Source organism: Rhea pennata, chromosome 6 (genome assembly GCF_028389875.1).
Source record: "Rhea pennata isolate bPtePen1 chromosome 6, bPtePen1.pri, whole genome shotgun sequence".
NCBI lineage: Eukaryota > Metazoa > Chordata > Aves > Rheiformes > Rheidae > Rhea > Rhea pennata.
Window position 1 is genome coordinate 43,990,305 of NC_084668.1, and position 27,949 is coordinate 44,018,253.

Sequence of the window (27,949 nt, forward strand, 5' to 3'; positions counted from 1 at the left end):
AAGCCAAGGAAGAATCCTTCCTTTTCATCACAGCTTTGGAATAACAACTAAAAAGCAAAACAAAACAAAAACAAACAAAATCCCCGAAACAAAAACACACTAAGTAGTAACAAATACAAACGATGCTAGGTAGAGCAGCTAGGTAGCATCTGCCACAGCTCTCCTCATTTGGGCATCAAAACACTAGTTATACCCAACATTGGTTATACTGGTCACGATCCGTTTCTCATAGGTAACCAGGTTTTCAGAAAAAACACACAATGCATTAAACCCACAGATGAAAGAGTTGGGAAAAGTGCTTTGCCCAGCTTGCCTTCCTACAACTTTGTCTACCCAGTCAGCTTTAGAAATTTCAGGTACGAGTGCCAATAACTCCAATCACTAAAAATATTATAAAGAAATGGAAATCAAAAGACTTCAAAAAATTCATTTCTATAGCAAAAAAAATAGTGAATTTACCCAAAAAGTTATGAAACACCCAGAGTGATTTCTCTCAATGCAGCAAAGGATACTTGAAACCCATTTGAAGAATATGCTGTCATGTTGGAGCTATCCTAGCCTCTTTAAGGCTTTCTAAAAATATTAGCTTTTTAAACTCAACTGAAAATGCTTCAAGGCTTTATCTGGACAACAGGAATTTCATCAGAGAGCTGATAACTGCAACTGCATGTCATGGACTGCTTCTCACATCTTATGATTCAACACCTCTAGTTTCTCACAAACTGCCAGCCCTTTTATAACCTCCTTAGAAGACAGCTACTGAGAAACCGATCCAGGCAAAATCTGAGATCTTCATCTCTGAGAAAGTAGGAAGACTGTAGGACTTCTGTAACCAATGAAGATCTCCATCCTTAAAAGCAGTTAAGGACTATATCTAACTCCGAAGCTACAGTTATCAACTAATATTGCTGCCTTTCTAAGTGGCTTGCTTTAATTTGAAACCTCCTAATTAAACGTGTGTTAGATATTGCATACTGAGCTGTTTGTCTCCGCAGGCTGAGCTGACATAGGAGTGCAATATGAAAGGCACAAAAGCATGTCAGGAAAAGCTACATAGGTTACCCACAAAAGAGCAGTGTTGCATAACAAGCAACGTGGTTCTGGCAGTTAGTGAAAATAATACAAATGAGTAAATTTAAGTGATGTAAGGATAAAAATGGTCCTTTCCTTCAAGCTAGATCATTTTTCACGTCAATTTATGTAAGCTGGTTAGGAGAGCTGTTTAATTTACATCTCCTGAAAGAAATGAGGCTCCATGACCTCAGCTTCTCTGGCAGCAGAAGGGTCAGAGAACAGGCTCACCAGGACGAGAACTGGATGGGTGAAAAGGGGACTGGGCTCAGAGCAACAACAGATAAAACTGTAGGAGAGCAGCACTGTAACAGCTTTACCACTTGAAGAACTTACTTTTCCTTCCAGTACCATCACAATCAGTGAAAATGAGAATGAGCGCCCGGTCCATTAGGCAGAAAACAGTCTCCATCTTAATCAGTCATAAAAAAAGGCACTAAGGCTATATTAAATTATTTTAATTCAATGTTTCTTCTACTAGCTACTGATACATCCAATAAAATCAACAGTGCCCAAAGGTAGAGAAAAATGGCTTGAAGTCTAGAGGCCAAAGCTGGGGAGAGGAAAGATGAAAACCCTCATCTCAAAATGAAAGATCTGAACAGTTTTACTACATTACTACAGAACACTTCAGGGCTGCATCTAATCTGGAGGATGGCATTTGAAAACAGATTTTCACTTTCACGGGTTGATAAAAATAGCAGAATGTATTTGTGTTACATACATAAAAATAAAGAGTTTTAAGCAAAGCCAAGTATAAACATATTCTAAATAAGTGTTAAGCAATTTAGCACCACGCCAAATTGATTCAATATTTTGAGCAAGAAAGAACAGACTTCACTTTCTTCTTCATTGACAGAAAAATCTAATTGAGATTACATTTAAAAGAACTAGGTTGTAATTGTGCAAAATTTCGCTTAATCTAATTATACTCAGGTGACTCACAGGGACAAATTAACTATTCTAAAAATACATAACATGACTTAATCTTTACCTAACATTTCCTTGCTTTGTTATGCTTGTTCTGTAGTTTACTTTTAAATTATGCGTCTTCCTGGACAAAAACCAGAAATGGGGTAAAACATTTTTAATTACAAAAATTAAAAGGAAGAACTATGTAGTTATTACAGAACACAAGAAAAATTGTGTTTTTTTTTCTTTGAACACAAGAAAAAATGTTAAAAACATTAAGGGACCTAAACAAGCAGGGCCTTTGTAGAGACAGAACCACTATACAATTAATGTACCAGTTTGTTTCAATTCCTTAAAAAGGAATCAACTTCTATCTAAAAATAAGTAATTAAGTGCTTTATTGGAAACAATCCTGTTTAGAGGTAGAAATGCCAACTGTGCTGTGCAGCTCATTTGTGCTCAGTTCAGATGTGAGTTGTTTCAAAGTACTTCACACAGAAAAGTCAAGGAAAAAACTAAGATGTTATATTTTTCATGGTGAGCCAGCCATGATTTTATGAACTAATTTATACTCATTCTTAAGCAGCAGAAGAGCTAGCTTTCATTAATTAAAATGATTTTACATCAGGCTTTCAATACGATATGAAGACAAATAACTGAAAGAAACCTTTCTTCCAACCTGAGCTATACATGCATTCCTCTGCACAGTCACAACTGAATGCAAACACACTCCAGCACCTAAGCAAATTCAGCTGATTGGAATTTTTCTTCGGCTGGTTTTCATTTTTAACATTTGTGCATTCTAGGTGGTTTTCTACACCATCTTCTCCTCCGACTGTGAATAAAGAGAGAATCTCTCCTGCTTCAAAACATCCTCATCAGTTTCCAAAGTGATCAATAGCAGAGCATGCCTCCAGTTCAAGACAAGCTGTTAATAAATAAAAACTATACCGTCATAGGAGATGAGAGGTGTTTTTCCAATGCAAAGTGCTTAAGTCACAACTTGCAACTGGGTTTCCCTCTGGAAAATGTCTTTCCGTCTAGAAGAGAAAAAACAATTTCTACATCTATGATAATATCTTCTTTAATTTCTGACACTGAATTAATGGAATAATACTCCAGATCAAAACCACAACCCCTGTCTCCCTTTTGAATTGCTCATTTAAAAATTCTTAAATAAATTAAGAAAAGAATAGCAATTGACTGTCATAACAAAAAAAATATTGTTCAGGAAAAAATGGACATACATATTGAAATTGATAAAAGTACTAAGGACAGTTTATGCTCCATAGAAATCTGAAATAAAGACTACAGTGTCCTCACGTGTCCTAAGCTGTTGTTATCTAGGTCTAACAGCATGTCTTTTTTTATATATATATTGCATTTCTCTCAATTGAGTCTCCATCCCTCATCACATTTTTTTTTTAAAAAAAAACATATTCAGAAAAGGTAATTTTTGGCAATAAACTGAAACCAAGTTCAGTAATGTTTTAAAAGCTAGGCAAATTCAGTAGCTATTCAACAACAGGAATCGAGTCAATAGCCACATGAAAACTAAGATGCCACTCAGTGAAACAATGGCTAAGCTTTCAACTGCTTTTGTTTTTGCTGCAAGTATCAAATAGGGTTATGTTCAGCACTTATTCCAGCATACTCAAAGATCCACAACTGTTCAGGACCAATTATAAATTTAAATTATTTTCTAAAAATGGTTTGACATCATATTCACATAATATCAGTAGAAAATTTTTCATTTCTGTTTTGATTTTGTGATTCCCTAAGTTTGAAAAATTGTATTAACAATGTGCTGATGTTTCATTTATGATAGCCTAAAGCTTTAATAAATATAAAATTTCAATACTGAAGCAGCATTATTTCAAAATCAAAAGATTTTAATGCCACTCCTTATTTTCACAGGATCACAATATTCATGCTATAAAAAAGTAACCTAAGAAAAGAATGTTACTAATGTCCAAAGAATCATTTATGTAAGTACAATTAGCATAAATGTCTTCTAGGGAATCTAGGCTTGAACCTTATTTTTTTGCGATTTCACTGTAGCTAATGTTTAAACATTTACATTTCTCATTTAACTATTTTAAAAATAAGTCAAAACTGAGATTGTACAATAGTACAGTCTTGAGACTAGGCAACAACTTTTGAAATACAAAACTCACTAAACTTAAGAAATGTATTGAAAGTAATTTCTCTGTTCAATGTTAGTACTTGGGAGATCATGGCTGCAAGAAAAAGGTCAGTCTGAACTGCAGACTACAGCCAAAAACTTAGGCTGGAGGACTGCTTGCTTTTCCAGCTGGCAGTGCAGATCTGCTGCGGTCTTATGGCAGTCCCCGGAGCAGGCTGGGGGAGCATCCGTCTTGGGAGAAGCCAGCCGCCTGCTCCGGTGGGGACAAGGTGACCCACCTGCTCCAACCATCCTCACTGGCTCTGGAAGATGCTCCATGAAGATGCAAGCATTCCTGCACCAACAGAGAGAGCTACTGGAAGCTGCTATCTCTGCTACTGTGGGTGGCTGCAGGATCTGTTCAACTCATCCCGAGAAAAACCTCTACAAAACCTTCTGAATTCTTGTACCATGTATGTCAAACACATCACTGGAATCAAAATCATTTTTCATTTGAACAGCACTGTTGTCATTAAAACTTCAAAACAAGACATTCTTATTTTCTCCCTCATTTCCTCCCCAAGGCAGAGACCAACTTTGTGCAGTCTAAATGGGCATTTGTACCTTAACATTAGACTTCATGAAAATGTTTCAGAAATCAACGTTTAGTAAAAAGATGTGAAATATTTATTGTTCAGTTTATCAGTGTTTGAAAACACTGGATTACATCCTGTATTAAAAATGTAGTGATGTCTTCTCCAGCTTTTACCTCAAGGGAATTAGGAAGCTAAGCTACCGTCACAAGCCAGTGCCCTGTACCTGTTAAATAGAAGTTTTCTACTCACAATTTCTCCCATCCACTGCATCCCTGCTCTTTCAGGGTTGCTGAAAGAACACATCTTATTTGCAGATCTCTACTGCTAAACGCAGAATGCGACAACCTTTTGCTAGACTGAAAGGCAGGCTACGCTTTAAGATTGGCCTTTGAAACAATCCAAGAATTAATCATTTACAAAACACCAGCTACAAACACAACTTTGAACTATATCTCATCTTCCTTTCCACTTTAAATCATGGCTAAGGCTCCTCTAAGCACAATGCGCTCCCTTAGGAGGCAAGAGGAGCAAGCACCTTGCTGCACAGGCTGCTTTCTCTGGAGACAGATGCTCCTCAGCCTGCTCCAGGGACTGCCATGGGACAGCAGCAGATCCGCACCGTCAGCTGGAAAAGCAAACGACTGCTGTCAGCTACTTCCAACATTACTGTCTCTCAAACACTGTTTTAAGTCATGCTGCAGATTAAATAATTTCAGATGAAGCAAGGAGACACACTGACGATTAACAAGGGTGGGATGGAGTATGCTGTATGGCACGAACTCCAAGCAGCGCCTGGTGATGATACAACTTACGAGCTGCTCCCAGACCACTTCTGCAGCCTGAAGAACACATACTAGTTATTGCTCAGTTTAAAAGCAAAATATAGAGTGAAAATGGGGCTACCCACCCACACCTGATAGAAGACAGGGAGAAAAAATCCTATCCACAAGATCCAAACAGGCACACCTGTACAACCCACATACAAATGACAGAGATGAGTAAAAACCACCTTGCGCAGCACAGCCAAATAATTTCATTAATCTTATCAGTAAGAAGATTAGAAGACAACTTCATGGAAGTTTAGTGCCTATATGAGGATAAGGAAACAAAAGAAGGCCCTGCAACTTCAATAGAAGTAGAATGGTAAAATAAAATGTAAAATAAGGCTTAATATAAATACTGCTTCTGTTCATTTCGGGCTTAACCTTGGACAGGACTCATAACGCTAAGCAGTCCCTATTAATCTGCAACTAGTCGACAACTTCAGTCCTTGAGGCAGACAGGAGAAAAGACACACTGATTTTGCGCAGAAGCCTAGCAATGCAAATTAAACAGATAAACCCGAAATCCTGGACGGAGCTCACGTATCACAAGCCAGGACACCTAACCGCAGCAGCAAAGTCAGTCTACTGTCACAGCGGTTGCTCTGCTCAAGAGGACAGGTTGTGGTCACAGCCTGCACAGCGTGTGTTCACCAAGTGCCCTGCCTTTGAAAGTACATGACGTGTTTTATTCTTATCCTTCTTTTTTTTTTTTTTTAATAAAATTGTTATGTATTTAAAGTGGTAGGATTTCAGAGCTCTTTAATCCTCTGGCTTTTGCTTTAACATTACAGTAACACTAGACAGCACCAACAAGTTAAAAGACTGCAGAAGCTTCCTGAATCATGGCTATTTTCTGGGGGCAGGGGGGAGGCAGAGGGGAAAGGACTGGAGCACAATTAGGTAGAAATCATGCTTCCTGGTCAGCAGGTTTTTTTACTGCTTCCCTGTTTGTACATATTCCAATTTTTGAGCAGATCTAGGGATTGTGGGAAACGAACGTGGTAAGAGGAGATGAGCTAAGGAGCAAGGGAAGGTGAACCTGGAAAAATGGTGGGGCTTCAGCCCCTTTTGCAAGCAGTTGCAAAAGGCTACCACAAAATACAGCCTTAGAGGGCAAGTTATCTCTAATTTCAATTCTGACTCGCACCACTCTCCGCTGGGGATTCTCCGCTGCCCTCCCAGCCAGGCTGCATCTGTTTTACAGTCCAGTTTCAAGGAGTTGGATTGTGGCTGCAACAAGAATAAGGGCTCTGATCTACCTGCGGAGGCTTGGTAACCCCTTCCTTGCCCTGTACAAGCTGTGATCGAACAGCAGAAGCAGCAGCAGATATCCCACAAGCTGCCCCACGGCAGCTGGAATCTGAGGAACCAGCGCTCCAACTTCAATTTGGGTTTTGCTCTCCTCAGAGGTCTAATCTCAGGCCACCTCAGAATCCCAGGAGAGTGCACTACAGCAGTCAGATCGAACAAAACTTGAAACAGCTAATGGTTTTAAGTGAAGTCTTGTTGACAGTCTGTATTTTCACATTGGCAGCTTTCAGAATTTGTGTGTGCGTGTGTGTCATCACTGCAATATTTCTGAGAGAACCAGCTGCTGGGGTTCTAAGAATAAGAAAGTGCCATCTTTTGCTTCTAAAACTGTATTCCTATTCATCCCCCACTACATGGATGAGCAAATTTGAAGAACTTTAAACTCAACTTCAAGCTCAACTTCTACTTGTTCGTCTAAGTTTGTGGAAGCCTTCTTCATGATCTGGCTATAAGGGATCTCTTCAGCACAAATGTGACTCAAACTCTCTTTTCTAGCATAGTCCGTTGTGTTTCTCTATACTAAATACCTGTATGGCTGTAACAGTCTCTACTTCATTTGCAAGCAGTGTGCATGCCATAACAGAACATTGCACCTACAGACCTTTTTCTGCCTATGTTGTGAAGGAACAATATGTATTTTTTTTCTTACTCAAAAAATAGTAACGCTTCTCAGCAAGTTTGACAAAATCAGCAAATGAAACTTCTGAGAGAGTTTGGATGGGAGGGGAGAGGGCAGGGGGAGAAGGGAGAAAGATTGCATGACTCAGGTGAGAGCCGTGATGGCCTGTGTAGAGCAAACCACTTGCATTACTCATACAGAAAAGTTTCGAAGGGCCACCAAAGCTAATTTTGATATGTTACCAAAAGCCATCACTATCACAAGCTTTGTCACTTTATACCAGATCATTGCCAAGTTTTGCTTTACAAGCCATTGCTTTTGCTGATTATTTCATATTTTTCTCCTCTTCAGATGAAACCAAAGATGTAGCAATACAATACGTGAATTCCAACACCCCATCCCTTTTTTGGTATTCATTAGGTAACTCATACACTGATTTTCAGAAGTCTTTTCATTTTGAGGTCAGACAAAATTTGAGATTTCTTGTTGAGTATAAACAAATGACAGTCAAACAAAGTGATTGTTCAAATTTACCAAGTTGAATTGCAAGGCTAATGACAGCAGGAGTGTTTCTGCCTACTTCATCTATTAAGTAAATCATGCAAAGTGGCCCCAAAGAATCTTTTCACAGGGCAAATTTGGAAAAAAAACCCATCTATTTAAGGGAGGAGAATTAATCAGTTGGTCAGTTATGAGAGTTCCAGCACAAGGCAGATTTTTTTCTCAATTTTTGTGCATTTGAAAAGTTCCACCAGAAAATAACATTTTAAATATGAGAGGCTGAAAATACTGATTAAAGGACTGAAATCCTGAAGGAAAAAAAAAAAAAAAAAAAAAAATGTTCAGAATGCAGCGAGCTGAAAAAATTTACTTCACTGATAGTATACAATACAAAAATGCTTCTCACAGCTTACACTCAAAAAATGCACCTTGTCCTATATTTGTGGGCTGTTGAGGGCCTCCTGCTAACAAGCACTAACGTCTGACACCGTGCAGTTTCCTAGTGTCTGCAGATACCCATTTTCTGGCATGGCCTGATAACTGATAGCTGCACACCGCGGGCCACAGCACGTCTGGAGTTGCTGTGTGCAACTCTTTTTGCAGCTGTGCCCCACCTGGACTAGCATTCAGCAAGCCTGCGTGTGAGGTTTTGCATTTCTCTTCTGTTTTCTCTCATTTCAAACTACTAATATCCTGGTCAATTCAGTAAATACAGAACGAAACTTGACATACGGTACTTAGAACTGAACACAGAGCTCAGCACAAGCTGAAGTCAAAGTTAATATTGGTGGCTAATAGACTGCTTTTTTATTTAAAAGGTATTTGCTCAGCAAAAACTTTGGATATAGGATTCAAATCATTACAGCATCAAAACAATGGAATGGCAGAATATGAACATAAGTATTTCTCCACAAGAGCTGGGTGATTTGCTTCTCTCATGAGTCAGATGTGTCAGTCTATTATAACCTCACGGGAACTTCTGGGTTATAATTGTGGTAACTGGGAAAGCTAAACAGATATTTATAGGGGAAGATGCAAAGACTGTGACTACTTTAAATTTTCTGGAAGTAAAAAGCACTTTCAATATAAATTAATTCCTTTAAAATAAAATACACTGAAATGTATGCCGAGCTCTAAGTTGCTATTCTTAGTAACTAAGAAAAGCTTGAAGAGAAAGGAAAACTGCTTTGCAATAGTGTGGGAGATCCAGAGCAATCTGTTTCATCTGACTCTCATCAGTAATAGATTTAATTTCCATCTTGTACAAACAGCAGTAACAGTTGTGATTTCATATTTAGGTTAAGCCAACTCTTGAGTATGACTGGCCAAAAAGAAATCCTTGCTGAGTAATAGCAGAAGGAATGACTTACCACACCGACCCCCCTGAGGAGCATACTGAACAATAATGGAAGACCAGGAGATTTCTGAGAAATGGGATTACTTTCTGGGATTGAGGTTCACCACTTCTAAGGATGTGCTTGCAACGCTTGAGGTCTAGAAAAATTCAGGAAGCAATGAAATGAGTCTTAAACAATTTATAGTGACCGGACTAAGCTGTCCAGTCTGTCAACTGTCTAAGTAGGGTTGGGCTATACTATAGTTCATATCATGTTGAACCTATGTTTGCCTGCAAAGTGACAAATATGTAAAGATGGCTTACATCACTATAGTTCTGTAAAACAAATTACCGTGATCTCCTCAAAGGAAGGAAAAAAAAAACACAAAAAAACACAAACACCTTTGCATTACTACTTTACCAGAAATCTCTGATTGGATCAGTAAAGCACTGGTTAGAAGCAGGGGCACTGACCTACTAGGTTTTCAAAAGGCTTTTGACAGTGTGCTGTTTTTGAGAGATGAACATCTTTCATACTAGTTACTATCATCAATCAAACAGGAGGTGACAGAATTGAAGTTAATATCACTTTTATATCAATAAAAATAAATGAGTACAGATTTGATAGAACACCATAATAATTATTAGTTCTGCCAGAGGTGATGGAGATTTCTAGACTGTCAGGCTTAAAAGAGAGAGGACACTGAGTCGTGCCAAAAGGTATTGGTTTAGGTCTGGAGAAAATTTACTACTGTGGTTTCTCAGACTGGAGATTTTCCAAACTCAAAGGGAAAAAGGCCCTGAGCATCCTGATCCAACTTTGAAGTTATCCCTGCTTTGAGCACAAGGTTGACCTGGAGATCTCCAGCGATCCTTCCCAAAACTGAGCTTTCTATAATTACATTTGGAGCATACATGACCAGATCTTTGCCATAAACTGCTGGCTCAGGATTGAAACAGATTTAAGAAAAAATGCGTTAGCATACTAATTAGCCACATCAGCCAGCGTACAGGCCATCATACCACACAACACTGAAAGGAAATGACAATCCTAGGAGGTACCAAGAGTTATTTCTATTAGGAACTTACTGCATAAGGCGCAGTAGGATCTCACATGGGCTCCTGCATATCATTGCCAGCTTGTGCAAATCAAAACAGAAGCGAAGAAAGGATAGAGGATGATGTGTGGCATGGGGAATCCAAGAGAAGACAAGAGCTTGGCCTATTCGGTATCAGACTGCAAAGGAGAATATGAGTGTGCCAAAGACAGGCAGAGGGAAAAAAGAGAAATTAATCATCTGTCCTAGAAGACAGAGTTGTACCCAATCAGATGAGGCCTTTTGTATGAAGGCAAGAAATAACAAATATTTTTAAGGTAGAATTGCTACATACTGCAGATGACTGCAAAACAAAGACTACACTAGATTAATTGGGAGCATCTTTACATTGCCTCACATACCTATGCTGTTCACAAGCTTCAAAGCTAATTAGACAGAGAGCAGGCAAAAGAACCTATTTCTGTATAGCATTTCAAAAATTTACAACATAGGCCCCTGAGAGGGCACGGAAAGCAGCCTGTTTCCCCACTGGAGGGCAGCAACTGTATAGCGTCTGGAGTTGAATGCACCAAACCGCTGGGCAGGTTTGATTTCCCAGCCAGCCTGCAGTAACACTGCTCGCAGGTCTTGTGTGCTGGCAAGCACAAGAGGAAGGAAAAGTTCAGAGAAAACAACCTTTATCCAGGGCACAGAGAAGTACCTCTCAGTGGTTATTCTAAAAACCAGAGCACCACGTCTCCTCCTTCACCCTGCTTGTTTCCACATGTAGTTTAGTTAGGCCAAAACCACAGTGTGGGTCAAGCTGCTGTGAGTGTCTGCAATGCTACAAGGCTTTTCTGCCACCTTCTTTCCCATGCATGTATCTGTATCATGACAGCATTCCTCCTCCAGCTCTGCCATGCCCCCTTGCATGCGCAAAAAGAGGCTGAGGATTACCCCAGCTTATGGCCCCAAGAATTAAAACACGGCAGCGGACTTACTGCAACACAAGCACTGCTTTCTATACCAACTCCACTACAGCTGCTGCTGGAACAAGATGAAAATTTCCTGTTCGTCTGAATCATACCACGTAGGCGAGCAAATAAGCCTAAAAACAAAAAAACAGCAGTATAACATTTGCTTCAGGTTCACGACAACAAAACTACAGCACGAAAGACTTTGATATCAGGTTAATGCAACCAAGACTATTTAAGGCAATCTCAACTACTGAAACAAAGAGTACAGCAGTTTATATGCTAAGAAACTGTGTTATTGAGTAGGCTTTAAATTATGCACGTTTTAGTGACATTTTATTGTAGGTAAATTATATTCAGACTGATATTTTATTCTGCTCAAGGAATTGAATGTAAAAAAATTCCACATATGCATACATTTATAGATACAGGCATATACTGCATATATTTTCTTCGAAGCCTAAAGAAAACAATTAATTCAGAAACTGAGGAAATTAACTCTTCTCTGAAGAATAACCTAAACCTAGATGTTAACATTCACTAAACAAGAAGCCAAGGTTTTAAATCCAAGAGGTGAAAACCAAGATCAACAGCTGATCCAAAAGTCATTTATTCACAACCATCCTGCTGCACATACAGGAAAGAAGTGCTCACTACCAATGCTACCAGAACAATATACACCTGAAGCAGAAGTCTGACAAGCTGTTAGGGGACCAGGAGTTCATGTGCTTTTTGAGCAGCAGTGGAGGTAAAAATATATATACACACTTATTTTCCGGGACTTCACCACATCTGAGGTGTGCTACTGTTTTCAGAAAACTGAAAGGGATTTGCTGTTTTACATGTTTTTCAGAACAACCAACATACCCCCACTTCAGAGTGAACTATGCGAGTCTCAGAACCACTGTTACCAACTTGACCCAATACTCCCCAGGCAAAAAGCTGGTTATGTGTGTAGTTAAAACTTATACGTGATGATTACAGTTCCGCAACAAGAAGAGCAAATACGTGCCAGTGACAATGTTGTACCCCTTTTCAGTAACTCACTCGCATTTTGTCAGGAAAGTTCATGGTCTAGCTGTTCTTTGGGGTCACTTGATCACACAAAGTCTGCAGCTAAACAGTGCTAGTACTCCCTATCTTTTCCTATGCAAAAGCAGTATCTTTCTCTCAATTAGTACAGTTGTTCTATATTTCATGTCTCATTTGGACTACAGCAATACACCAAGCCTAGGCAAGAAACCATTAGAAGCAGCTGAGGAAGGCATGCAAAGGAACTGGAAGACCACCAGAGCCAAAACTTTAGCCAATACTGAGCAATCTATTATCCCAAAGGCTACCTGGAGAACAGTCTGGCCCTCTACTTTCTATCAGTGTACAATAAAAGCTATGACATGCAAAATACTGGGTTTTGTCTTTAAGAAACAAACAAGCCTATTTCATCCCAGCTGCCCTATAGATCAAATATACTCTAGCAGGAGAAGAACAGTGAATAACCATATTCTTCAAATGCAATAGGACTTTTATTGCACGAATCAGATGTTGTATTCGTAGTCTAGTCCACCTTTATGTCAGACATTCAAGAGGAGCTATTTGTAAAGAGTCCTCATAGCTGTCATAGAGGCTTGCTTAACAACTGAAAAGCCTACTTTAAAGTAAATTTTTTGAATGAGTTATTGAGAAAAAAACACAGATTGAAAAAGAGACGATTCTGAAGCTGAAACAGGCTTAGCCTTAAAGAGCCAGCAAAGACACTGCTGCTGAGAGAAGCTGCATGCTTCTTTGCTTAACAGTGCCATCAAAACCAGCCTCAGAAGCATCATGGTTCACCTAAGACTGAGATCTCACCTACTGAACATTCAAAGGGACAGAATCCCACATGAAAAGCAGGCATTGGGAAAGGAACAGCAGCACTGGGAATACTGTCAAATAATACCAAGTGTTATTTGGACTATGAAAAAGCTAGCCATCATGACCTGAAATGCAAGGATTGGACAAGGGCTACTAAATGATTAAGGACATCTCTCATCTGAGGAAAGGCTGAGAGAGCTGGGAGTGTTTAGCTTAGAGAAGACTGAGGGGGGAGGGGAATCTGATCAATCGGTATAAATATCTGAAGGGAGGGTGTGAAGAAGATGGAGCCAGACTCTTTTCAGCAGAGCCCCGTGACAGGATGAGAGGCAACAAGCACAAAGTGAAACACAGGGAGCTCCACCTGAATCTAAGGAAAAGCTTCTTGTCTTTGAGGGTGAACACTGGAACAGGTTGCCCAGAAAGGCTGTGGAGTCTCCATCCTCAGAGATGCTCAAAAGCCTTATGAGCAGGGCCAGAGGCAGCCTGCTCTAGGTGACCCTGTTTGAGAAGTTGGACTAGATGATCTCCAAAGGTTCCTTCCAATCTCAACCATTCAGTGATTCTGTGAAGAGGGAATTGAGAAAAATTTATAGAGTTATATAAACGCAAGCTCTGTTTATTTAACGAGCATGTGTACTTAATCTCCAGGAATGTTACCATGGACTAAAGTTCAAAATTTAAATTTGTAGTGTACTGAAGCCCCTCAGCAGAGTGAAAAGTATATTAGTTTAATATAGTGACTACAAAAACTTTGTATTTTTAGGAAACCAGGGTGAAGAGTCTATCTTCCAAAATTTTCAAACTGACTTCCAAAATAAGTTAAATTCTGCTCTCCTCAGAAGGACTCAATTCCATCATACAACATGGAATATGTTGAAATCCAAACAATGTAAGCAGCTATTCAGGAAAACGTGACTTTTTTCCTTCTTTGGTCTCTGCCACTTCTGCACAATTACCTAGACTTCCGTTAAACCAAGAGGCAAGCTAGCAATCCTCCGAATCGGCAGCCCTCTGAGTCTAATCTTGAAAGCTCATCAATTTTCTCAGAGCCAAATCCTTTAGCCTAATACAAAACATTACCCCTCAGCAGGCTCAGCGCTCAAAGATCATCTGCTCAGACGATCCCAGTTGCAGGAGCCCGCGATATCCCGCAGCCACCAGCTGATGAGGGTAACTCCGCCTGAATAATTCAGGAGGCTCGCTGACGCTGCTGTGAGGTTGTCAGGCTCGAAGCAGTGCGTGGTTTCGGCGCAGGTGCCGCAGCTTCCGCCAGACCCCCTGCTACCATGGAGAGCTCCTGGCCCCATGGCCCCTGCATCCCGGCCCACTCCCCTACCCGGCCCAGCCCACCACAGCTGCTGCACCGGATACTGCTACATTTTTGCTTGCTTTCCAGTTTACGTCCCAGCTGAACAACAACTGCATCTGAACAGCTAGCTGCTAAACGTCCCACTGGCTGTGTCACACAGTTAGTGAGTACCATACCCTACAATTAACACCGCATTTTGTATTAGTTCAGACAGCTATCACAAGATGTTACATCTGTACTCTATTCCAGAATCGAGAGCACTGCACTAAAAAAAAAAAAAAAAAAAAAAATCTATTCCCAAAACAGATTCAATTACGGACCAAGTGAGAAGGTGTCAGCATACTTTACCCCCTATCCTAACAGACTCCCTTACCAGCTCCATTTCACATTGACCCACATCACATCAGGAATTCCAAGCAACCATGAAAAACGCAAACACCAATTAAGAAGCTTCTTCTGATCAGTACAGTATATTCAACCTCCCCTTCTCAAAGAAACTGTCAAGATTGAACATTGGGACCCCCTCTTTACAGCACCCACCAAAATCCTACACCTGTCCCAGGTCAGGCACAGCATGGAGATAACCAAATGCAAAAGAGGCCTGATGCTGACTTGATTGCCATGAAGTTCTCCAGTATTTAAGGCAAAGTATCAAGTGCCACTAATGCCCCCTTTGGACGGTAAGTACAGTAGAGTCTAGCTCTACAGGAGCCCTTACAGTCCACCTCAAGCAGCACACAAAGGTGAAAAGTAACCTTTCCTTTACTCTCAGCAGCGCTTCAGACAACAGCAGGTCCATGCTAACCTCAGGAGATTGACAGAAGTTAATCATCATCTTCATCTGTTCAAGTCGATCAGCCCTCTTAAAATGGAAAATAGGAAGATTGCTACGAGACATTCATTTTACTTTCCAAGTAAAATAAAAAATATTTCAAAGACTGTATCTAAACACAAACATTACACAGATTCTTCTCCACAAGATATAATAAGCAATTTCAAAACAAACAAGGATAACAGTAGAAAAAAATTTACATGCATGAATAATGATGTTATCTTTCAAAAATATTCTAAAAATGATCATTTTGGTAATAAATATAACTAAAATCCAAAAGAAAGGCAAATTCATTCACAGATCTTATTAATAGTGAATGCAATTCCTTTTATGAATTCAGGAGCAGCGGAAGGAAAAGCATATAAGAAGATTATGTTAATACTATTTTTAAGCATATGTAAGGACAGCAAATGAAATACTGATTATTCACTCATTTCCTTCACTTAATTTAAAAAAGCAACTACTTACTAAAAATAGCCTTCAGCGGATAAGAGAAGAGAAACTAGGTAGCACCAGACAAACAGGTACAACTACAGTAATACCCACGATACCTCACTATCTGCATACATCAGTACTTAAGTCTGTGGAAATCAACCTTGATATAAAAGCATCAACAGGGATAAACCATCCAAGAGCTTTCATCTAATGTTCCTTTTGTGCAAGCACAGCAATATGTTTCAAAAGTACGGACCGTTTTTCCAACTTTTCATGGTAATCGTAAACAAGAGGACTAGGTTTAACATAATTTCCAAGTTTCTTCTCAAGGAGATTCAAATACACACTAAAAGCAGATTTATACAGGCAGATTTTGACTTTTCACTGTGATCGTCAGAAGGACTTAGCAGTCTTACCATCACAGAGGAGCCTACTGTGCTCACGTTGCCGCTAGTCCCTGCACCTAAGGGATGCTACAGAACTAAGAAAGGATTTTCTCCAGTTTCTTAATGGCTCTTTGGTCTAGGAAACTTCGGCTACCTGAATTTTTCAAAAGTACAGACAGACTTCTTGAGCTAGACCATCATGCTTTTCAAGTCAGCTGTACTTTTCTATTTTACATTCTTCAAAGCTGCTAACACAGCAAAAGGTCCCAATTTAATTTCTGGTTAATCAAAGGCTGAATACTCATTAGTCATTGAGGCACAATCCACTCACCAACTTACAGGTGGCAGATGTGCTCCTAGAGCTCATATTCGTGTTTAATTTCATCCAAAGGGAAACTAGGCATGTGCTCCCAGATTGCTCTGCAATGCAAACTAAAACACAGTAAATGGAGACAACCAGGAGACTCGCTTCAAAAAGCACATTCCTGATTCAAATTAAAACATTAATGTAGACACACCCCAAAAAACCCTGTCAGAATCACTGGTTCTAGTTAAGCATTAATTTCCAGCTCCACTTTCTTATCAAGACACAGTATCACACTATATCAAGTGAAAGAATATTGCTTGGCATTGGTAAGTGGCAAAAGATAAAACACATCTGTAAAAATACTACTGCAAGAAGGTCTGTAAAATACATATTAAATCCAAGGAAAGTATATCTGCTCTCAACACCTGAATGATGACTTTACTGGTGATAAGAATGCTTGTAACCAAGAAAGAGGCTGAAATTCAAGAGAGGACATCAAAGCTGACTCTTCTGAGAAAATGGAAGTGCAGTGCCACACTGCTATTCCAAAAAATCTTGGGGAGGGAGGGAAAAAAAAAACAGGCTGAATTTTAGACTGAACTCTTTGGTTTGTCATGGAACACATGGCAGATTCGCAGTTCCTCTCCTGTGGGTGGTTCCCCACCTTTCTGGCAGAACATTTCCCACGAGTTAGAATGCCCATACTCCAGGACATGAATATCTGGGAGTGGAGGCTGGCACTGACTTCAGGAACCACCACCTTCCACATAGCACCTGGATTTTGTGCAGACTCCAGAGGCAATTGGTCCACAGTGTTGAAAACCTACATGAAGTCAGAGCATCCAAAAAGGACATTCAAACAGGTATAATGTTTTGGTTACAAAAGCTAAGAAAATTTAAGTGAAAAACTGCTATTTCCTATACAGATTCATAAATGATCATAAAGGAAGTTTATTCTTACATGAAATATGTTGCTACATTCCATCATGCAAAAGGATGGAAAATACATAAAACATACATTATACAGTTCTTTCACAGAATAAAACTGACCAAGAACTACATTTTTTCCTCCTTACTATCCTCATACCAGCACCCACAGTGGGCCAGAACAAGGGTCTCTCTAGCCCATTCCCTTAGCAGCTGCTGCAAGAACAGGGACAGTCTGCAGAGGTATTTTCATTAGATATTCTCCAAGCCTCCAGTAATTTTTAGCAGGGGTGCTTCCTGATTTACAGAGAGTATTTTGGTGTATCCAGTACCCATAGATTTATTCAACATTTTATGTTCCAGCTAACCTACGTGCTCAATTTCCTAATGAGAAGACATGGTTGATCATGCCTTTGAATTCATCTAGAGGGTTTTTTTTTTTGTTGTTATGATTAAGTACACAGTAGCTATGCTCAATACTTGAGGTGCAAAATACAAACTCATTTTGATTCAAAATAGACTTTGCAAACAAAGTTTTATAAAACTTGCATCTAAAAAAAAAGAATTCAAAGATTTTTTTCTCCTTTTAACAGTTTGCCAGCAGACTGCACCCAAATATTACAGTATAATTAAGCTAGCAAAAAGGCAATAGAAGTTCAAACTTAAAGACAAATTTGCTAATAAAGATGAGGAGCTGGAAAAAAATGAATCTAAATAAAATTAACATCATTTTAGACACTCTGAACATTTTCACTGGAAGTCCTTCAGAATACAAGAGGGAGGTACTAATTATCTCTGGAAATCTAGAAACTTAAACAGCTTAAACAGGAAAAAATACTTCTAATTGAGGTTATCTCAAAACTCCTATGCAAAAATCTCATTTTCATATTCTACAACTGACAAATGAAAGAAAGAGCTGTTTTCCATACTTGCTTGTTTTCTTTTTGATCAAATTTTAAACAGTTTGTCTTTTCTCAGAGTTGATGTGACAAAATTAATAGCAGAAAGAGGTAGAGAGCACCACTGGGAAGTGAAGAGTGCTAGTATATGTAGCATTTGGGATCACGCTAAACTGGCACTGATGTAAGTCCCGAAGCCAAGCATAACTGAAAGTCTTTCAGAAAACTGTCTATACAACTTAAATCACTATAACAACAAAAAAACAACAGATAGCAAGATCATCAGTCAGATGGTAAACCCTGACAGGCACCTCCAAATTCAAACTCACCTCAAAATGAAGAGAGTTTTATACATCCCCTTTGAATTCAAAATCCAGCATATTCTTCCCACCCTTTTTCTGAACAAGAATATTGAGGATACTCAGCATCTAACCCACAAGATGTCTCAAAATATCAGCTCTAAGAGTTTTGTTCTGTTAGAATCTCTCAGAGAGGAGGGGAAAAAATGGGAAAAAAAAAAGAGAGAGAGAGAGAGAAAAAAAAGTTGATTTTCCTATTTCAGTACACCTCCAAAAGGAAAAGCCTCAGAAGCCAAAGTGGAAAAAACATCAGTATAAATATCTTAACGCTATCCTGGTACAAACAGGAAACAACAACAAATGAAACAAAACTATACTCTTCAATTCCCAGAACAGACTTTTCTTTTGCATCTTTGCCAGAAGTATTCAGCACAAAAATCCTGATCCAAGTGAGGTTATGAAGCACCTATGCAGGACATTCTCCTGGGTAACTGTAAAAGTCTTTAAAGTAAAACTTCAACTCTGCATTTATGTCATAGCTGCATATAGGTTCACTCCCATTCCCTCCTGCTTCTGCCCAGGAGGCAGGATGGGTAATAAAAGAAAAACAATGGTACCTAAAGGTGGTTTTTGGTTTTTTTAAGCGTCACCTACAACATAGCAAGATTTCTAATCAGATCATCCGTCACCACATTCATGAAGGAAAATAAGGGAATTCAGCTTCAACTGGAACTACTTATGAAACTTGATTTCCTGTTTGTCTTTCTACCATAAAGCTCCTCCGATGTCTAATAATATATCGGCCCTCAGTCAACAGCTTTTCCTTCAGCCAGGGCACCAATACGAGAATTTCCTCCATTCAGATGCTTGTCCTCACACAGCTTCCAGGCACTTAGCTTTGACATCTCAACCTGCTATGAAATTTCACGGACTTTTCAATCTGTTGATCAATTTCATTTGGGACCATGGACAATACGATCGCATAAGCATCATGCTTGGGAAACCCAGCTAAGAAGCATACGAGGTGCTGTGGGTTCCCTGACACGAACAGTGACAGGGCAATCCTGCTTTAAAAGCATGAACCACTTCCTCAGTGTAAGAGACAGAAACAGGAGGAGACCCAATCCTAGAAAAAGTTTCTCCCCCCTGTAATGAATATAATAAGGAAAGTAGTTAAAACTTATCACCATTCTTGTTCAAGCACACAAATGGAAAATATAATAATAAAGGGATACAAGATCATCACACAATACCATCAAGTGCAAAGGCGAAAACTTCAGGTCTCATTATCTTGTCGCTTCTGAGCTTCCTACCACTTTCACAGATGTTCTACATCACATAAAAGAAATCTCAGTAATTACCAACTTCAACCAGCAAACAAATAATTATCCAAAGAAGCCCAACTTTCAGATCCTTCCAATCAGCGGTTACTCATAGAGGATACTTCTGCAATCGGGTTATTCTCTTAAGTTTATTGGCACAGGGCTGGACATCTACCAAAGGGGACAGCACTGAGTCATAGCACTCAGCAGCCATGCCTGACTCACCCCATATCTTCCAGGGCTGATATTTCAAAGTGCTCCCACACAGCTTCATGCTACTGCTAACAACAGGCTCCACAGACTATTTCGAAGAAGGCTCAAGGTAATTCTTTCATCTTTTGGAGATAGCCTGAATTCCCCTTACCTGTGAACTCACAAACATCACGGCTGATCCAAAGACAACCAACATAAAACCATCCAAATTCCCCCTGAAACCAAATACTCTTGAGAGGACTTCTCTCTTGAACATCATTCTGAAACTATCTTGCCTCCAAAAGCTGCACAATAGAAATTGCTTGAAACACTGATAATTTGGGATCCCTTCACTTTATTTTATTATTATTATTATTATTATTATTAATGCATAGATGTGTTATTGCTATGGTCAGCTGTAAAGCTTAATACTCACAAGAGATTCCTACAAGCTTTGAAAGCATGTGGATAGTCTCTTCAGGGATTAAAATAAGTTGCAAAAATAAATATTTTTAATACCTCCAGGAGGCTTATTATCCAAATACTGGCATTCACAACATTTCAGTAAATGCACAAGATACAAACAATATTTACTAAAAAGATGGAAAAAATGTACTCAGTTGTTAAACAGTAGGAAAGAGCAAGAAATGGCCACATCATATGCAGACAGGGAAAACTTGCTTTAAAAAATAACGTAATTTGTTCACAGAATCAATTTGTCAAGTACCTTTTTATCACACAATATTTATACTACACAGTTATTTCATTCAAAACCAAGATACATAAGTAACAGCCTCTACTATTAAATAAGTCCAAAACCACAGTTTCAATCTTTGGTACTTAAGCTTAAACTAAAATCCATACTATGGCAGCTTGGTAGCCTGAGTTTTAAAGGTGCCAAGCACTTACTGGTTTCAAAAGTTGCAGAAACAGCAAATACTACACATCTTCAGTTATCAGACCACTTTCTTAGATGCCCGAATGAAAATTCTCATCTAACTTTTTAGGGTCCTGCACTCACTGAACTGACTTAAAATGCAACAAGTATCAATTGTACATAGATATAAGCTAACAAGCAACATGCACTGTTAGTATCTGGAGGCAGCCTATTTCAACCATGCCTAAAATTTTTATGGAATATAGAAGCACTACTCTACTGATTCAACTCAGATAACCCATGAAAAGCTTCTCGTGGGGGGAAGGGCATACCCACCCACGCCCCAACCCTTTCTGAAGTCACAGATCAGATCCTAAGAACGTCAGTGCCAAAATTTTTTGAAGGAAAGTTATGTTTCTGCTCTGTCTCACAACTCCCAACATGAGTGTTTGCTGTCACCTTATTTAATCGGGCTCCTTCATTCCCACATAAGGTCTCTGAATGGGTTACTACAAACCACTTAAGACTCCTAGGCAGGGCATACTGAGCACAGAGATGACTTTGCTCTAAACCATCAGAGCCTGAACTGGTTCCAGTTCCAGATCTGCGATCACATCACGATGATGCCGAGTCTAAGCTAATAAACTCGGCCATTCAGGTTTTCTCTACTTAAGCCAAAACACAGAGGACTTTTAAAAGAGAAGAAAAGTCCTCATACCCTTATAATAAAGCAACAAAGTAAACGTTCTCTAGAAGACTTACATGCCTAGCTGTTACTGAGAGAGAGGCCTGCCCTTAAAGGCTTATAGCGTAACACCGCGTTGCTGTTCACAAACCAAATATACAACATGTAGGGGCAACAAAACTTTCATTAGAACAAATAATCCTGAATAAGCTAGGGGCAAGTATAAAAATGATGACTTGAGGTCCATAAGAACATCACGAGCAAAGCTGTGAGACACATCCTTCTGTAAGCACTAACATAACGTCCTTAAAAAAAGCCTTCTCAGAAAAGAAGTCTTCATAAATCAAATTCTCCTCCTGCTGAAAAAGCAGACCATCTTTCAGTAATAACAGGACATGATCAAATGCAGCAGTGACCATTTGAGCCGCTCGCTGGAGAATGAATCAGACGCAGCGAATCACAAAAGCCTGAGCTGCTGTCCTTTGAGCTGAAGAGCCCAGGCTTTTGGCACAGAAGCCATACCAGGGAAGCCTCAGCCAGCACGCTAGCTGCTGAAAAGCAGCTAACAAAGCACATGTGTACAACGGGTTAGGGACACAACCAATCTGTCACGCTCTGATAAACTGCATGGTAAAACGTGAGAAACTTCCCTGCACAATTCTTTTTGCTAATTACTGAACGCGAGAATTGTGTGTACACGCAGCTGTGCCCGAGTAAGCTTGGGGCAGCGGTCAAGGGAGGTCTCCTTCCCAAAGCCCAGCTCTGTGACAAAGAGCACGGCACGCAAGCTGGCTCTGTGCAGCATACCGGCCGAAGGAGCACAACGACGATTACGCCTGAGCTGCTGTGTCCGCTTTGCGCATGAGCCGCGGGCTTACCAGCGCAGGTCAATGTTAGTTTTAAAGATGTCTGCACCTACCTGAGGACAGTATCTCGGAGCAAAAATCACACGCAGTCACCTCTAAAAGCTATCTATCATCCACCTCTCTACAAACACTGTAGTGCACTGAATACTAATTTACTGAAAAAAGGTGGAACTACTCAATCTCCGGGCTGCCAGAGAACCAGTGGGAAAATTTTTGTCATATTTTGCTGAGAGGATGGCTAAGCTTTTCCTTCGGCCACCACAAGACTACACACGGTAGGGACCAAGGCCACATTATTCACTATGAAAAAAAATTAAACAGACACAGAGGATTTGGCAAAATCCCCAAAAGCAGGCATCTTAGACATCCTAAAAGTAACAACAGTCATTCAAGACATGACTGTTTATACTATGAGACTCATTACACAGGAGGCCTGCCTATTTTTAGAGGTAGGTATCACTACAATCGAGTGCTAGATAAACCCAAACAATTATTTTAAAAGGGTATTCCATCACTAATTATTCTAAACATCTTCTGCACTCTGTAGGTTGGCTTGCTGCCACTCTCAAGCATAGAAGCTCTCAAACTGATGCTACAACTTCACTTGCACAACGCTTTAACAGCGGTGGCAGAAAACTCTCAGAACAAGCAGTAAGCAGGTCCATATGAGTCCAATGGCATGGCAAGTTTGTTACAGCTTTTGCACAGCAAAAAGCAAGACCACATTTTTGCTTGCACACCACAAAAAATACAGGAAGTTTTAATTCACCCTTGAGAAAAGACTGAGGAATGGAAGTGGTACAAATAGCTGTGAAAGCGCTTGAACTGAGCCGCATGATTTGACAGCAAGTTCAGTGCTAGTGGATCAGATCCAGTATGGCGCAACACAGGAACACCACGAAAGCTGATGGCCACTTGAAAGGACCTACTGGAGGAAAAAAAGGGTTAGGCTTATGCATGCAGGCATAAAAAAATAACAGCTTAAGAACTAAATAAAAGCACAGGCAAAATGAGCTCGTTTTAAAGACCAGCCTAGCTGCCATGCAATTCAAAGACCTATTTTGTGGTTTCACAAGACTGAGCCCAGAGTCCCAACTGCTTCGCAATCTTCTGGGCAGCCCAGTGCCACAAGCATTCCTGCATCCAGAGTTTGGAGTTTGAAGAGATAGTGGGAGAATATGCAGGCAGAAAGAGCAGCTGTACCAGGCCAGCCACCACCTTTCCGCCACAAGCACTCATCCTTTGGCAGAACCGAACCCTCCCTGAGCTCTGAAGAGGTGCATTAGAATTTATTAAACCAGCGAGAGTTATTGCACAACAACAGAGATTGCAACCACAGTTTTGTTTAAATACAGCTTAAATCCAACAAAACGCACAAGGAATTGAGAAACCTAAATCTACCACAGCCCAAAGCAACAGATGGTACACTAAGGAGAGGGTTAGAGTATATTTTAACTAACAAGGAAAGAAAGATGCTTTGAGGTCAAACAGCATTTTGTGACGGCACTCCGATTTTTTAAATCTTATTTTATAAACACACACACACGCCTCCTCCAATTCTTCCATGCAGAGAACAAGCAGGGGATCCGTTTTTAGAATGGGGGGGGGGGGGGAGAAAAGAAGAGAACTTTTCCGGGCGGAATAAGCCGGGCTGAGATAAGCAAGCAGGCCACAGAAGGGAGCCAGGGCGAGCGGCAGCGGAGGCACCACCACTCCAACCACAATGGACGCATTCACCTTCCAGGTCGCAGCCCGGACCAACCTCGACGCCATCGGCAGCTACCCAGTGACTCCTGCGGAGCGGCCCGCGCATCGCTGCTCGGCGGAAAATCACCCAAAGAGAAGAAAAGCAAAAAAAGGGGGGGCGCGGGACGGGGGGAGGGGAAGAGCCCGGCCGCGGTGGGTGCGCGGACCCCGCGGGCGCACGCACACGGGGGGCGAAACTTCCCGCCGCGCCGCCAGCTCCGCCGCCCCCCTCAAAATGGCTTCGCCTCAACGGCCCCAACGGACGCCTCAACGGACGCCCCGGAGGGCCGCCCCCGCCCCGCCGCCGCCCGCGGCCCCGCCGCACTGCGCCCCGCCCCGCCCCGCCCCGCCCGCCGCGCGCAACAGGTGCGGGGCGGCCGGGCCCGCACCGCCCCGCCGCCGGCACCTGCCGCCGCGTCAGGACCTGGACAGGTCCCGCGGGGCACGCCCGCCGCCGCGCCGCGCCGCGCCGCCGCCGCCCGCACCTCGCCTGGCGCCGCGCCGCCGCCCGGGCCCCGCCGCCGCCGCCGCTGCCGCCGCCGCTCCGCCATCCGCCGCCCCGGCCCGGCCGAGCCGAACCGAACCGAGCGGCGACTCCCGCTGCGCCGCCGCCGCCGCCAACCCCGTGCGCGCCTGCGCGCGTCCGGGGCGAGCGGCCGCGCGCGCGCGCCCGACGACGTGCAGGCCGCGCTGCGGCCGCGAGCGGCGCGAGCCCCGCGCCCGGGGCGGGGCGCGGCGGGGCGGCGCCGCCAGGCGGGGGAGGGGGGAGCCGCGCGGCCGCCCAATTGGCGGGGCCCGCGCGGGGCGGGGCCGCGCGCGCGCGCCCTGGGGACCGCAGTGGGCGCGGGGCGTGCCCCGCGGCGCGGCGGCCGCCGCTGATTGGGCGAGCGCCGCGGGCCGGTGCACGCGGCGGCGGCGGCGCCCGCCGCGAGGCGGGGGGAGGGGGCGGCGCGCGGGCTCTGCGGCGCGGGCAGGTGCCGCGGGCGGGGCCGGGGCCGGGGCCGGGGCGCGCCCCGCCCCGCCCCGCCCCGCCCCGCGCGTTTGGCGAACGCGAGTCTCGGCCGAACGGGTGCTGACGCCGACGGTCCCGTCGGGCTTCGGGAACGGGCCCGCTCAGCGCCCCAGGTCTGCGCGCTGCCGCCGCCGCTCGGCATCGCCTGCGGCTGCGGAAACGCCGCGGCTGGGCCCGAGGCGAGCCGCCCGCTTCGCGCGAGCCCCGCGCCGGCGCCGATTTCACACCCTGCCTGCACAGGCGGGTCCATCGGGAGCACGTTTCGAGGTGAGAATATTGATTCAGGTCATAGCGACCCTTCTTCTTAGGGCAAAAATCATCGTGGGAGCGTTACAGTGCAAAAACTGTTCTGAAGCAAGGTTTTATCTAGAAAAAAAATCCTTTTTGGGGGGAGGGACTAAAATAGAAACTATATTGCAACTCCCATGGGACTGTCAGAAGCAACAAAGCATGTGGGCACAGCACGTAAATGCATCTGAGATGCCACTTTGCTAAGCCAAAAGCCCTTTCACAGCAGTTCCCCCCCCCCCCCCCCGCTGCCAGCATGTCAGTGTGATCATTACCTTTTCTTCGTTTTTATGGATGTCCCCAATTTTAGTTTTCCACAAAGCCAGCCAGCGGTCATCCGGAGGAGCAGACTGCACAGCGGAGCCACGTGTTGCCATCGTTGCGTCTTAAAGGATGGGGACGTCAGGAGAGGGCTGGCGTTGCCCAAGGAGCAAATCGGGAGGAGCTATTACGTCTTTCTTACTATACTCCATGCTTCTCCCGGAATAAGGTAATACCGGCAGAAGGCTCTTAAGAGCGGACACTTCTCGCCACGGCTGCAGTAATTTCTCTGCCAGCAAACCAGGTGAGTTGGCTTAGGTGAGCTGAGCAGGGCACCCAGCTCGAGGCAGCTTCGCCACATACGGAAGCACGTGCAGCAGCATTCGTAGCTGTCTTTGCAATCATCTGCTGTGGCTTTTGGAGTCAGGAACCAATAAGGATTGCCAGAAGTGGGTGGGCGATGTATCCTGAGATACCTGGCCACCTTGGCTGGAGGGGCGCAGCGCCCAGATTCCTGGCTCTCTGAAGATAGGCAGATGGCCGGTCCAAAGAAGGACTAGCGCTGCGTCAAAGCACACCTGATACCAAAGGGACATTTTCCCCAGGTCTTGTGCATGTGTCCTGGCCAAAGGTGATGTTGACCTCTGCCCGTGCTGCTTGCTTGCTCACTGGCCATCTGTTCTTCAAGTCCTTCTCCCTCCTGGGGTGAACCTGGACTGTTGTTGGTCACTGAGGTTGGACAGGGTGGCCAACCTCAACCTCAGCCTTGTCGTCCTCCTAATCCTCTTATTTTCTAGGCCCAGTGTCACGTCTCTGTTCCTCAGTGGGGCTTAAGGGAGCAAAGCTTCTCAGGCCCTTCCTCCAGGCAGGCGGTTAGCAAACAAGCCTCCCATGCGGGTCCTGGACTGCACCACCACGGGCTCCCAGGACGCCGACAGGGACCCACTCCACAGCTCTTGCTGGGAATCGCCAGAGCTGTCACCCTGAGCCCAGGCAAGCATCACGGTCAACCTCCTGCCCTGACTCCCTGCGAGCCACCAGGGCCCTCTGCTCCAGCCACGCTTGCAGGTGACACCTCCAGGCAAAGCCAAGCCAGGAGATGAACCTGTGCTGCACAGCCAAGTCCCTCCAGGTGGAGGAGATGGGGACATATGCCCTCCCCAGGTGACAGCGCATGAGGCTGGCTCAGTTGCCCAAGTTTTTGATTAGAGGCCAGGCCTTCTGTGGCCCTCACCCTGTCTTCTCCATCAACACAACTCTCTCTGCCAGCCGGCTGGCCTTATCTTATCATTTCTTGACAAAGTTATTACACTTTATAAAGGTAACTCGGTTGACATAATACACTTAGACATCTCTAAGGCGCTGGAGTTGGCCGTGCAGAACGCGTTAATTAAAATGAGCGTTGTTTCAACATCAATAAGGCGTAGATCAAACGGGATTAACCCCAGCTGACATCAGCTGACAGCGAACAGGGCTTCTTATGGCTCTGAGCAGCAAGTGCTTCTTAGCCTGCTTTTTTGGTGATCTGAAATAAGTTCCATCACAGTGTGTGACCGAGAGGCGGGCGAAACCAAGACCCTGGCACAGGGTCTTGCTGCAGGTCCCCCAAGCTGAGCTGCCCTCCACCTTTCCCCAGCACAGACACTGCACTCCAGACAATATGGGCTGCTTTTTGCAACCATCAGGTTGTGCTGCATCCATGTAGCATGGTTCCCTTTTTCGTTATGAAAACCTAATGGAATAGCTATTTTGCACCCTTGTATTTCAGGTGAGAAAACCAACATGTTAAGTCTAACTTAAGCAAAATGCAGCAGAGTATCTGAAACATCTCCAGAAGAACCTTCTTCTAAGGTAGTACTAGGAAATGTATCCATCAAAACCATCACTGTTACTAAAACAAGTCAAAGGAGACAGAAAATACAGAAAGTACACGAAGGAAGAAACAGCGGAGGGAAGCAAATTGGAGACTTTTCTCCAGCCTGCCTCCTCACACCAAAACAGAGTCGCTCTGTGAACCACGGATGTTGCACATGCCAAACTGACCACAGGAAATAGCTTGCTCACCCAACATGTAATTTGACGATGGAGCTCAAAGCCCCAGGCTGCCGTTGACACCAAAAAGTTAGCAAAATGCAAGAGCCGTGGA

The 27,949-nt window shown here is 42.9% G+C and overlaps 1 protein-coding gene and 1 long non-coding RNA gene across 6 annotated transcripts in view; one reads left to right on the forward strand and one right to left on the reverse strand.

Annotated features, from left to right (window-relative positions):
- The window catches only part of ADARB1 (adenosine deaminase RNA specific B1), a 95,954-nt gene extending 70,115 nt beyond the window's left edge, over nt 1-25,839 (reverse strand). The window contains exon 1 of one of the 5 annotated variants that reach the window (XM_062579328.1): nt 25,818-25,839. The gene's annotated coding sequence lies outside the window, so the exon portion shown is untranslated. Of the gene's footprint in view, nt 1-11,333; nt 11,410-24,727; nt 24,790-25,817 lie in introns of those variants that run through there. The other 4 variants (XM_062579325.1, XM_062579329.1, XM_062579327.1 and 1 more) reach the window with 4 other exon arrangements.
- Nucleotides 25,416-27,272, forward strand: LOC134142353 (uncharacterized). The gene is made up of 3 exons (XR_009958846.1): nt 25,416-25,521; nt 25,853-26,107; nt 26,601-27,272. It is a non-coding gene; the product is annotated as an uncharacterized LOC134142353 (long non-coding RNA).
- Nucleotides 27,273-27,949: the final 677 nt, after the last annotated feature.